This window comes from Dermacentor albipictus, chromosome 5 (genome assembly GCF_038994185.2).
Source record: "Dermacentor albipictus isolate Rhodes 1998 colony chromosome 5, USDA_Dalb.pri_finalv2, whole genome shotgun sequence".
In the NCBI taxonomy this organism is placed as follows: Eukaryota; Metazoa; Arthropoda; class Arachnida; order Ixodida; family Ixodidae; genus Dermacentor; species Dermacentor albipictus.
Window position 1 is genome coordinate 14,503,064 of NC_091825.1, and position 14,421 is coordinate 14,517,484.

Here is a 14,421-nt window from a genome sequence, read left to right on the forward strand (position 1 = left end):
CCATTGACCCGCCACCGCAAGATGACGAAGATGACGCCTTCCTTGGAATGATAAGCGCGGAAGATTTCGCTGAACAGCAACGGGTAGACCCGGAGCTAAAAGGCCTCGTGGAATATTTGGAAGGGCACACCGACGTTGTCCCCAGGGCATTTAAGCGCGGATTATGTTCCTTCACGCTTCAAAACAATCTACTCGTGAAGAACGTTTCACCAGTCCGCGCCAACTACCTTCTTGTTGTCCCGTCAGGACTTCGTCCAGAAGTATTGCACGCCCTACATGACGATCCGACCGCTGGACACCTCGGATTTTCCCGGACACTATCGAGGATACAAGAAAAGTATTATTGGCCGCGCCTGACCGCCGACGTCACCCGTTATGTCAGAACATGCCTAGACTGTCAGCGACGCAAGACACCGCCGACAAGGCCAGCCGGACTACTACAGCCAATCGAGCCTCCTTGCCGACCATTCCAGCAGATCGGGATGGACTTGCTGGGACCCTTTCCGACGTTAACAACCGGAAATAAGTGGATCGTCGTGGCGACGGACTACCTCACCCGCTTCGCAGAAACTAAAGCACTGCCGAAAGGTAGCGCAGCCGAAGTGGCGAAATTCTTTGTTGAAAACATCCTGCGGCGACATGGCGCCCCAGAAGTCCTCATCACCGACAGAGGAACGGCCTTTACAGCGGAGCTCACCCAAGCCATACTGAAATACAGTCAAACAAGGCACAGGAGGACAACGGCCTACCATTCGCAGACGAATGGTCTTACGGAGCGGCTGAATAAGACCCTCGCCGACATGCTAGCGATGTACGTGGACGTCGAACACAAGACGTGGGATGCCGTCCTGCCGTACGTAACATTCGCTTACAACACGGCGGTGCAAGAAACAACACAGATCACGCCGTTCAAGTTGGTTTACGGCAGGAACCCGACGACGACGCTCGACGCCATGTTGCCGCACGTCACTGACGAACAGAATCCTGACGTCGCTACCTATCTCCAGCGCGCCGAAGAAGCCCGACAACTCGCCCGCCTACGGATCAAAAACCAGCAGCGTACCGACAGCCGACACTACAACCTCCGACGACGCTTCGTCGAGTACCAGCCCGGCGACCGTGTTTGGGTATGGACCCCGATACGCCGACGAGGACTGAGTGAGAAACTATTGCGACGCTATTTCGGACCCTACAAGGTCATCCGACGTATTGGCGCACTGGACTATGAGGTCGTGCCAGACGGCATTTCGAATTCACAGCGGCGCCGCGCACGACCTGAAGTGGTGCACGTGGTGCGTCTTAAACTGTTTTACGGACGCTAACGAACTACCCTTATTTTGTTGTTTTCTTTGCTACGAGTGCTTATTTATTACTGTCGTTTGTTTGCAGCATCGGGTCGATGCTTCTTAAGAGGGGGGAATTGACACGTGTACTTATCTTTACCGGGCGACCACGTTTCGCCACCTAACAAATGTTATCGCACAGCGCGGGACGCGCCTGCGTGTATCCGAAGTTTCTGGAAAGTTATCGATGCTTCTATCTGCTGTCTGTTGTCGCCGAACCTTATGCTATCTCATGTCATCGTGTGACGCGAATGGTGTAGAACTTTGTGGAAGGCACGTGGGTCCCAACGATTAGTCTGGAACATTCGATGACTGCTGTATAAAAGCCGACGCGCTGGACCCGCTGATCAGATCTTCGACGATCGCCGACCGTGTTCGCCGCTATCGTTGTTCTATAAGTGTAGCCTGTTTTGTGTGCACAGGTTCGCCCAATAAAAGTTAGTTTTGTCTATCACAGTATTGCTACTGTGTTCTTAATGTCACCACCACGTGACAATATGATGGGCCGGCCTGATGTGGCATGCGCTGAAATACGACCCGCAGTGATATAGCTTGTGAAAATGGGAAAGAAGTCCTATCAGCCTTCAATTTTCTAGCGAGGGGAGATTTAGAGATATTTTTATGTTATTCATGCCAGAGGTTCGTGAGCAATTTTTCATGATGAAGCGGGCTTCTTTGTTTTGAACTGGCTCGAGCTTGTTTATGAGGTACCACTTATGTGGATTCCAAATAAAAGACGCGTACTCCATTTTCGAACGAAGCAGTGTCGTATAGGCTAATAATTTAGTGGACTTGTTTGCCTAGTAAAGGTTACGCCTAATGTAGCCAAGGGTTTTACACGCGCTGCTAGTAATCGCATCGATGTGATGATTCCATGGAGCGTTTGAAGATAAATGAATTCCCAAGTATCTTATTGTTTGCGCATGTGCAATACTAAAGCCGTTCATCATGTAACGGGTAACCCTAGGGTTAATAGATCTAGTCAAAGCTACAGGCTTAGTTTTTGAAACATTTATTTCCATTTGCCACTGTTTACACCAGTCGGTAATTTTCGCCAGGTGCGATTGCAAAATTTCAGTGTCGAAAGAGGTAATTATTCGTCTGTAAATTACGCAATCATCTGCAAGTAATCTTATTGTAGATTCCGTATTATTGCTGATGTCTTTGACGTATAGCAGGAATAAAATTGGTCCCAATACAGATCCCTGCGGCACTCCGTATTTAACTAGTGATCGCGCAGAAGAAAATTCATCAGACAAATTGATACCAGTTAGTTAAACATTTACTAATCCAATTCGCATTCCTACTATCTTTCATTAAAATAGCGAAGTTTCAATATTGAACGGTTATGAGCTACCTAACCAAAAGCCTTCGCGAAATCAATAAATATGGCGTCTATTTGTGAGGAGTCGTTAATAGCTTGGTGCAGGTCAGACACTAGGTCGAATAACTGCGTCTCACATGAGCGACCCCATTGGAACCCATGTTGGTTAATGAAGAGCAGATTGTGCTCGGTTAGGTAATTTAAAATTGCTGATGATATAATGTGTTCTAATAGTTTACATGGAATGCTGGTCAGTGAAATCGGTCTGTAGTTAGAGACAGATGACGGGTCACCGGACTTAAAGATTGGAATTATTTTAGCTATTTTCCTTTCGTCAGCAACGCATCCTAAATCAATAGATTGTTGCAAAAGAGCGGCGAAAACGCGAGATATCACTGGTTTAGTCATTTTTTATAGTTTTGGACACATTCCGTCTGGACCGGGAGCCCAGCTGTTAGAAAGACGATCAATAGCAGCATCAATGCCCTTTTGGGTGATTAGGATATCATTCATGATGGGCGTAACAGAACCGAATTGAATGTTAGCGGGAACGGGAAGTTCACTTGTAAAAACCGAACAGAAGAAATAATTTGATGGAGTAGCGACCACCCATGATGGAAGGAATTCCTTGTCCTTCTTTATAGAAATGAAGCCTGATGATGACGGTTTGAGGTTTATTACTTTCCAGATTTTTTTTGTGTTGTTTGCTAACATGTTAGAAATATCATGGTTGAAAAATTTGTCTTTAGCTGCTTCAATTTTGGTTTTGCATAACTTGGATCGTTCCCGATAGCACTTCCAAGCACCATCAGATGTTGAAATTTTAGCTTCTGAATAAGCGCGCTTTTTTAAATTAATACAGCGCCTTACGTGAGAGGTGAACCACGCACTTCGAGTAGACAGAGTTATTTGTATTTTTGGTATGTACTTTTCTTTAAGTTCAGTCAGCTTGTTACAAACAGTCATCCAGTTATCATTGCTATCATGATCATGCATGCCGCTCAAGAATTCTACACAAAAAGCCGATAGCTCGCTAGTGATCATTTCAACATTTGCTCGCGCATAATCATAAATGGTTTTCTTTTCCTGTCGATTTGTATTGCGCTTTATATCGTAATCAAAATGAAGGACGTTGTGGTCACTAATGCAATCTAACTCATGAACAGACGCGTGGACAGGTTCAGTGGTCAGCACAAGATCCAAGATAGCATCCCCCCGCGTTGGTAAAGAAACTAGTTGGCTTAATCCGTAAGACGAAATGACGTCAAGAAAATTCTTACATTCAGCTTTCCTTGGGCCGCCTTCAGCTGTAACCGTCCGCAAGGTAATTCTAGGGTAGTTAGTCACCAGCAAGAATAATAGGTGAGCCGGCAAATTTGTTACATACAAAGCTTAGCGATTCGTTAAGGCATTTAATGAACGTGTCTTGTGAGTCTGGAGGACGGTAACAAATACCAACGGCGTAAGTCACGCGTGAAATCTGAAGCATGACCCACAAAGTTTCAATACAGGAACCCGTGTCAAGTAGGCATGCTTGGAATTTTCTTTACTGCACTTATAACACCACCGCCTGGTGTTACTACCCTGTGTTTTCGGAACAAAATAAAGTTTTTAGAAAGAGATAATTCATTGTCGGACACATCGCACGAGAGCCACGTCTCTGTTCCCAGTATTATATCAGCTGAGCTGGACTCGACAAAAGTACAATGGTGATCCTGTTTTCTGAAAAGACTTCTAAAATTTGCGACAATAACAGACAGTGTTCTTTTGTCAGCTGCATTGAAACGTCAATTGCAATTCGCGGGAGCCTCGTGTCTAGGGATGGCGACCACTTCATTGCTTGAAGGGTCGACTGTGAAAGTTCCGTTGCCCATTATAAGCTTATCAAACTGCAATTTATATTTCTCGTTCTGCTGGCGCTTCGTGCGTGCGAAATCACGGAGTGTTTTTCTGATTAGTTGCATTCTCGGTGAAAAATCTTCCTCGATCCAGATTCGAGGGGTCGCGAGGTCTTTTAGTTTAAAAGAGGTTTTCAAGACATTGATTTTGTCTTTGAAGTTCGAAAACTTAACCAAAGTTCGAAACTTAACCGAAGTAGCGCCTACCAAATGGGCCGAGTGCGATCGGGTTTACGTTGACCGACTCGATGGGCTCGCTCTTTTTCACCTGGTTCAATACCCAGGTTTGCCGTGACAAACTCAGAAATAGGTTTTTCCGTATCGCTCCACTTTTCAGCAGCTTGTTCTGTACGAGATTATTTCGCCTCATTCGATTATTCAGGTCATCCACAACGATGTTTGCTTGTTGAATCTGTTTCTGCTCTATGTTCTTCCGGTGCACATGAGATTCTTGAAGAACAGAACCGATAGCCCTAACGCTTTCACTCAAGTTGTCAACAGTCTCAAGTCGTTCTTCAATTTTCGAGAGTCGCGTTTTGACGTCTGTCAAAGTAGTGTAGATATCTTTAAGTTTATTTGTCACTTCCTTGTGAAATCGCTCGTTCGACACTAAGTTCCTTCATTAGCGTCACAAGTTGGTCAACCTTATCCGGACCTAGATTAACTTCAACGTTTCCCGCACAGATCAGTGAATGAGCAAGAGAAAAAAGTAAAAGTAGTAGGCGTCGACCCACGAAGTAGCGCCTACCAAATGAACACGACCGGAGCCACACAAAGGCTACATGGCTCCGCATTTTTTCTCAGTTGAACGAAACAGCCGATGCGGGCCCGGTAAGTGCACAAATCAATACCCACAACTAGTCAGTCAATGACAGTGGACACAATGGGGAATTGCAGCAAGCTAGCGATTCGAAAGACCTTAAAGAGGCACATTTCTACACACTCACGTAGAAAAACAGCACACTGTTAGCTCGAAGCTTTAGGCTGCAAATCCCACTCGGTTGCCGTAGACGATCCTTCTTTGCAGGACAGCTGACTAGAGAGATAACTACAGGTTGCCAGTATCCCTCAAGACAAAAGTGTATAACAGCTTTGTCTTACCAGTACTCACGTATGGGGCAGAAACCTGGAGGCTCACGAAAAGGGTTCTACCTAAATTGAGGACGACGCAACAAGCTATGGAAAGAAGAATGATAGGTGTAATGTTAAGGGATAAGCAAAGAGCAGATTGGGTGAGGGAACAAACGCGAGGCAATGAAATTTAGTTGAAATCAAGAAAAAGAAATGGGCATGGGCAGGACATGTAATGAGGAGGGAAGATAACTGATGGTCATTAAGGGTTATGGACTGGATTCCAAGGGAAGGGAAGCGTAGCAGGTGGCGGCAGAAAGTTAGGTCGGCGCATGAGATTAAGAAGTTTGCAGGTGCAATATGGGCACAATTATTACATGACCGGGGTAGTTGGAGAAGTATGGGAGAGGCCTTTGCCCTGCAGTGGGCGTAACCAGGCTGATGATGATGATGCTAAATAGAGAGTGCTGCAAGCGACGAGCAGTAACAGGACCGGTGAACTGCTGATTGTACCGGATGAGATGGCGATTTCAAAACACGACACGAGGAAGTAGGGCACGTGTCGCGTTGAACGGCAATCCGCAGAAACCAAGACAAGTCAGTCGACGCCGTTAAACCCAGTGCTGCGCACACTCAAGGCAGTCAGAGCCTAGAAAAACAGCACCCTGTTAGCTCGAAGCTTTGGGCTGCAAATCAGATCCTTTGTCTCCTGCGGTAGCTCACCGGTATCTTTTCTAACGAAGTTACCACCGACTTCTACTGCATACTCCTTAATGGTGCCCATAAGATTGTCGTTCATTGCTTCAACACAAAGGCCCTCTTCCTGAGTTAAAGCAGAATACCTATTCTGTAGCTTGATCTAGAATTTCTCTGTTTTCCCTCTTACCACTAACTCATTCATCGGCTTGTTTTGCACCAGTTTCTTCCGTTCCCTCCTCAAGTCTAGGCTGATTCGAGATCTTACCATCCTATGGTCACTGCAGCGCACCTTGCCGAGCACGCCCACATCTCGTATGATGCCAGGGTTAGCGCAGAGTATGAAGTCTATTTCAATTGTAGTCTCGCCTTTCGGGCTGCTCCACGTCCACTCTCGGTTATCCCGCTTGCGGAAGAAGGTATTCATTATCCGCAAATTATACCGTTCTGAAAACTTTACTGATAATTCTCCTCTGCTATTCCTAGAACCTGTACCATATTCCCCCACTCACTTATCTCCAGCCTGCTTCTTGCCTACCCTGGCATTGAAGTCGCCCATCAGTATAGCGTAGTTTGTGTTGAGTTTGCCCACCGCCGATTGCGCGTCTTCATAGAAGCTTTCGACTTGCTGGTCATCACGACTGGTTGTAAGCTCGTAGATTGGTACGACCTTCAATTCGTACATCTTATTAAGTTTCACAACAAGACCTGCCACCCTCCCGTTAATGCTATAGAATTCCTGTATTTTACCAGCTATATCCTTGTTAATCCGGAATCCCAATGCTAGTTCTCGTCTCTCCGCTAAGCCTAGATAGCACAGCATGTGCCAGCTTTTCAGCACTGTATATGCTTCATTTGTCCTCCTAACCTCACTGAGCCCTATTATATCCCATTCAATGCCAGCTAATTCTTCCAATAGTACTGCTAGACTCACCTCACTAGATAACGTTTCAGCCTTAAACGTTGCTAGGTTCATATTCCAATGGCGGCATGTCCGCATCCAGAGATTCTTAGTACCCCCTGCTGCATCACAGGTCTGACCACCGCCGTGGGCAGTTGACTCATAGCTGCTGGGGACTAAGGGCCGGGGTTTGATTGTTTCATTCATAGAGGAGGTTGTGGCGAAGTACTCCACCAGGGCGGCCAATCCTACTCTGGTGAGGGAGTGCGTTACCAGTTATGGTGAACGGGATCAGGCCGCAATCCAGGCCTGATACCGGTGATCAGAATACAATAAAAGGTGATTTTAATTTCCCGACAATAATTGGTTCTCATTAACTTCTCCTGCTAGTGATCCTGAAGCTCGGGCCTTCTTCCAGTGTTGCCTGACTTATTTCTGAACCTACCCGTGGTTCCGCAACTTCTGCGAATATTCTTGATCTTATTTTAACCAATAACTCTTAGGTTTGTTCCAATATTGAACACTTAGAAGGCCTTTGCGATCATTCTATAATCACCGAGAAGGTGAACATCGTACCTCATAAAAAATCCACTCGCAACAACAAATCAGGTGCTACAACCGTACTAACTACAGTGAATCGAAGGCTGAGTTGACAGTTTTTGCTGAGACCTTCGTGATTTCTCAACGCGTTCGGTGGAGATCAACTTGAACTTATTCGGAGAGAAGCTTACTGCTCTCATTGAAAGATTCATACCCATCATCACTATACCGTCCACGAACACAGCGCCTTGGTTTAAATGGCATCTCCGTCGTCCTAACAATGAAAAAAGCGCCTTTACAGACAGGCCATTAAGAACAGGCAATATGATAGCTGGCAACGCTACAAAGCGTTTCATAGAAAATACCAGTTGGTGCTAATATCCAGTCGTCACCATTTCTTCACCCATGACTTGGCATCCATGTTAACAAACAACTCGCGTAAATTCTCGCCGACAATAAACCCTTCGAATAATTCTGACGTTAGTGTAATCAATGCTGAAGGAGGCAGTGTTCCTGTTGTGTAACGTGCCCAAATTCTCAATAACGCATTCACAGCAGTTTTCACCTTAGAAGAGGGCTCTGTAGCTCATATTACTATGAATTTATACAGCGAAGCTGGATACCGCTATCGTCCAAGGAAATTTTCGCGTCATTGTAAGCAAAAAACTCCCCAATGCGAGGGCCGATCCCGGAGATATTGCAATACCGGCCCGAACCGCGGCGGGTGAAGCACCTGTTAAGCACTCCCCATGCGTGGGCTTATGCCGAAGATTGTATATGTGCGCCTGTGATCTCCCCCCCCCCCCCATATAATACATTCGCAATGAGGGCATTTGGGGGTATTTTCGAATAAATAAATAAATAAATAAATAAATAAATAAATAAATAAATAAATAAATAAATAAATAAATAAATAAACAACAATAAATAAATAAATAAACAACCTATAACTAGGGACCTTTCTGCTAGGCGAACACCCCCGTTGCAAAATAAATAAATAACTTGTGCAATACTGGCCCGAACCGCGGTGGAGGTAAAGCAGGTGTTAGGAACTCCCCATACATGACAGACAACGAAATACTGACCGATCTACCAAACTTTCAAATTTTTCGGAAAGACCGTAAAGATTCACGAGGAGAGGGCGTACTCATTGCCGTCAACCACGATTTATCATGTTCCCTAATACAAGATTCATCTGACCTCGAAATGTTGTGGCTAATCTTTCACGCAGCACCTAACACAGTTTTACTACGCGTTTGTTATAGGCCACCACATAGTACCCAGGATTTTTCCCGTCAGCTTAATAACGTACTAAGTCAACTGTCCGCAAAGCATCCGAATCCACACATCTTCCTCTTCGGCGATTTTAATTTTCCGAATATTGACTGGCATAACCAGCCTGCACCTATAGCTAACAATGGAGAAACACGGAAATTCCTAGATTTCTGCAATAACCTCAACCTTACTCAGGTAATACTTGAACCTACCCGCGTAACACAGAACTGTGCAAATATTTTAGATCTCCTATTAACCAATCACCCAGACAGCGTTCAGCCCATTACATACCTACCTGAAATAAGCGACCATAAAGTAATTCACGCTAACCTTCTCCTTACGCCAAACCGGCGCCGCAAATACCATAAAACCATCCGTCTTTATAACAAAGGAAATTATAACGCCATAAATAATGAACTTAACGCGTTTTTTCAAGTCTTCTCGTCACATTTTTATTCCCGCAGTGTTCAAGAAAATTGGTTACTCTTCAAAGACAAACTCGAAAGTCTAACTAATAGATTCATCCCCCAAATAAGTTTTCACTCTAATTCACAAAAGCCATGGTTTACTAAAACATTGAAACGTTTGGATAACAAAAAGAAGCGTCTTTACCGTTCAGCCAGGTCTCAGGGGACGCATAGCGCATGGGTGAAATATCATGAAGCTGAACGATCATATCTCGCCGCTATTTCTGATGCCAAGCATACCTTTCTTCACTCGGACTTGCCGAATATGCTAACTAGTAACCCCAGAAAGTTCTGGCAAGTTATCAATCCGCATCACGCACCCGAAATAACCCTCACAGATGAGTCAGGCACAGTCTTCACTGATGCTGAGTGCGCTACTATGTTTAACTCTGCCTTCTCATCCGTATTTACAAAAGAAACTGAAATACCGCCATCATTTTCAGCACCACCCTCAGTAATAAATTATGCTATGCCACCAGTTGTCTTCACGTCATCTGGCATTTCGTCCCTAATTGAAACAATGAAAATTTCATCTTCATCCGGTATCGACAATATTAACCCAAAGTTTTTGAAGAATAACAAGAATATTTGTGCGCAATTTTTATGCTTACTTTTTTCACAGTCACTGTTAACAGGTCAACTACCACGCGAGTGGAAAAGCGGTAAGGTCATTCCAGTCTTCAAATCAGGTAAAAAAAATTCACCCCTTAACTACCATCCCATTTCCCTTACCAGCGTACCCTGCAAACTCATGGAACACGTCATCTACTCCAATGTCATGAGCTTTCTCGATTGTCACAACATTTTTCAATCTGCGCAACATGGTTTTCGAAAAGGCTTGTCATGCGAAACACAGCTGGCCATTTTTATTCATGATTTGCAGGCTAATCTTGACTCTAACGTACAGACCGATGCTATTTTTCTTGACTATGCAAAAGCGTTTGACAAGGTTCCTCACAAACGCCTACTACCTAAACTTTCATACTTGAACCTTCCTTCTAATATCTTTAAGTGGATAGAATTCTTGACTAACCGCTCACAGTACGTTACCGTTAACAATCACAACTCCAGTCCTATCCCAGTAACGTCAGGTGTCCCGCAAGGGTCTGTCCTCGGTCCGCTTCTGTTTCTAATTTATACTAACGATTTACCAACGCATGTCTCTAGTAATATTCGCATGTTCGCCGATGATTGTGTAATTTATCGCAAGGTTAATAACGCTTCTGACCAAACATCTCTTCAAGACAACCTTAACCGCATTCAGGAATGGTATGCCAATTGGTTAATGGAACTTAACCCTCAAAAATGCAATATCTTGTCCTTCACGCGTCGCCGTAACCCACTTCATTTCCCATACGTCATAGCTAACGTCCCTGTACAACCGGTTCTATCCTACAAGTACTTAGGCATTACCTTGTGTGGCGACTTGTCCTGGAGTACACACGTTACGAACATCATTTCATCCGCTAATAAAACACTTGGATTTTTAAGACGTCATCTCCGCCAAGCCCCTAAACATGTGAAATTATTAGCGTACAAATCCCTTGTCAGACCAAAATTAGAATATGCCTCACCCATTTGGAACCCGCACCAAGCTTACCTTATAAATGCACTCGAATCAGTCCAAAACAGAGCAGCCAGATTCATCCATTCTTCATATTCTTACGACATCAGTGTGTCAGCTTTGAACGGTGAATCCGACTTATTGCCCTTATCACTTCGTCGCCGCATTGCCAGCCTTTGCTTGTTTCATACATTTTTCCATAGTTCACTAGGTCGCGCACCCTACATCGTCCCTCCAGCCCGCATATCTCATCGCACTCGTCATCCGCTTCAAGTTTCCCGACCTCGTGCCCAAACTACCACTTTTGCCGCATCATTTTTCTCCCGTACTGCAGCAGACTGGAACGACCTACCCAATGACATCGCAGCCATCACGTGCTCATCCAACTTTGCCAATAATGTTACCAGTCATGTTTCGTTCTGTTAACACTCGCTCACCAAAATATATGTACCCACCCCTTATGTAATACCCCTCGTGGGTCTTTAAGGTAATAAAATGAAATGAAATGAAATGGGCATATCTCGAAGATTGTGCATTACCGGCCCGAACCGCGGCAGAGGTGAATCAGACGTATTCACGGCAGGCGTATTCAATAAATACCTTAATGTCAACAGTTGCAAAGTTCACTTACAGATTTTCATCAAGTGAAAAAAAAAGTCGTAGTTTGCGTTCAGTTATTTCTGCTACATTTGCATTTATATTCGTTTTATAGGGTTTCCGTTCGTACTCCTGTATATCACGCGCATGTATTCGCAACTGTGAGTGGTCATCGGTACGTCTGTAGGGTTTTGCCTAGCCGAGTTCACGGCCGTCTGCCCACGTGCGATTTCGGAACTACGAGGCCAGAAACATTTAGAAATCGTTTTATATTGTGTTACCCTTCGCGATCAGGAGAACATCCATCGCGGATAAATCACAGAAGTGTTTAGGCATGTAGAGCCCTCTGGGCTCTACTTGTCGGCAATAAGGCAGCCTCGCCGCCTATGATATTATCTGACTGAGCTATGTCAAATGCTTGGTTGCCATAGTCGGAAGTTTAAATCTCTCTATAAGGTTTTTTTTTGCCAATGGTGAGCTTGAAATTCGCCTCCTCCAGTGCACAACATCTGCAGGCTTCGAGTGGTGCCTGTCACCGGCAAAAGATGGCGAGAGCGAGTGAGGTATAATAATCCAGGTACAACCGAATTAGGAAGGCTCCATGGTAGAGTGTATAAGCGCGACTGGACGAGGACGAAGAAAGAAACAGATACACAGACGCAGCGCTTCACTTTCAACTATATATTTTATTTTCGCACGCATCGATAAATATATACCGTGCGAGCGGAAACAAACGTGACAGCAAAAAAGAACATTGAATGGTACATTTCGTTGAACCGGACACGTGTGCAAGGCAAGGGAAAAAAAGAGAAAAAAACATCTACTACAATTGTCACGAACACAAACCAAGGAATCGTATCTCCTTTTCCGAAAGTGATACCGAAGGCTTGCTTACGCACTTTTGCTGTAATTTTGCTATCTCGTATGCCTCTACAATCTCCCTCATCATCCTGCTATGAGCCTTATACAGAACGGAAGTGCTTTCAAACATGGGCTTGCAGGAACAATCTCGGCAGTGAATGCCCAAGTGACCCGAGATTACCTTATTGACATTGTATTGATGCTCCCTTAATCTCTCGTTGATGCATCTGCCGGTTTGACTAATATACGTATTTCCGCATGAAAGTGGGATGGCATAGACAACGTTATGAGTACAGGTTGCAAATTGTTGGCGATGTTGGGTAGAACATGAGGGCCTTTTGTTATTTTCTGTGTTAACCTGTTTGCATAGCTTCTGTAGACGCTCAGGGGCAGAGGAAACTACGTCTACTCCCGATTTCGCCGCTATTCTTCTGAGATTATGAAAAATGCAATGAATGTATGGCACCACAGCAACTTTCTTTGCTCTAGCATTGGTACTACTTGCATTCGACGCGTTTTTGCACTTTTTGCTTAAGCCCTCCGCGACAGAAGTTTGCATGCGCGTCGGGTAACCAGAATCTGCCAGGCGCTTGGCCTGCTCTTTGAGACTGGCTTCCATTTTGTGGTCACATGACTTCGTCAAAGAATTGTTGAAACACGATGTCACTACTGCGTGTTTTACAAGTTTTGAATGAGCAGAATGAAATGGTAGGACTGGCTTATTGCCTCTCGGCTGATAACTCCAGCATGTCATTTGTGGATAAAAGTACAAACCCAAGTCTAAAAATCTTATGAAATTGCCTATGGGGACTTCATGTGTCAAAGACAAAGGGGACAACACTTTAGTGAATGAGGTTACGGTTTTTGAAACCAGCGAGTCAAAATTGTGTGATTTGTTATTTAGAATGATTAGAAAATCGTCAACGAACCTGAACACTTTCGCGACATCGGTGTCATTTTTTAGACGTTCATCAAGAACCTGGTCACGGTTAGCTAGAAACAATTTACTTAAGCAGGGAGCAATACATGACCCAATGCATATGCCATCTTTTTGTTTGACAACATTTCCTTCCCAAGTCGCGTAAGTCGAGTTAACATAAAAACGAAGAAGTTCTAAAAATCTGTCGCTAGTTAAACCACAAGCGTTCTGAAAACGAACCGCTCCAAACTTGTCAATGCTATCAGACACACATTGCATCACGTCATTCTGTGGGAGGGAATAGTACAGATCTTTTAAGTCAATAGAAAAAGCGACCAGATCTCTGTTTTGACAGTCTTTAAAGAATTCCACTACTTGTTCTGACTTAGTCACCAAAAATGGGTCGTCGATTGGCAAGAGCTTTAAGTGCTTTTGTAAGTAGGTCGCAACATGTTTCTGCCAAGTAGCATTCTCAGACACTATCACTCTGAGGGGACATTCCGGCTTATGCGTTTTTGCAGAAAAAAACAATTCAAGGTCCGCCTTTGTGCTTTTTTCAATAGACCGGGATAAGCCATCTAGTTTGAAGCTTCTGCATAGCTTCTTTGCTTCATTTTGGACTTTCTTAAGTGTTACGTCCTTGTGGACCCTGAAAGTTGACGAAATGGCTTCACGAGCCTTTGAATTATACAGCGTCCTGTTCATCACCACGAAACCACCCTCCTTATCCGCAGGGATGAGCGTGAGTGCATTGTCTTTCAAGAACTTAACAGTCCTGTTCAAGGAGAACTTTTCGCTAAGGGGACGGGACCGCGTAAGCACATCCACAGCCTCTGATACACACCTTTCCGACTCGGCTTCAGGTACACGCTTTGACACTTGGCGTACCATTGCCAACAGATCGGGAGCAGACTTCTTTGGCTGAGTCGCGAACTTCGGCCCACATTTGAGTACTTGCTGTACCT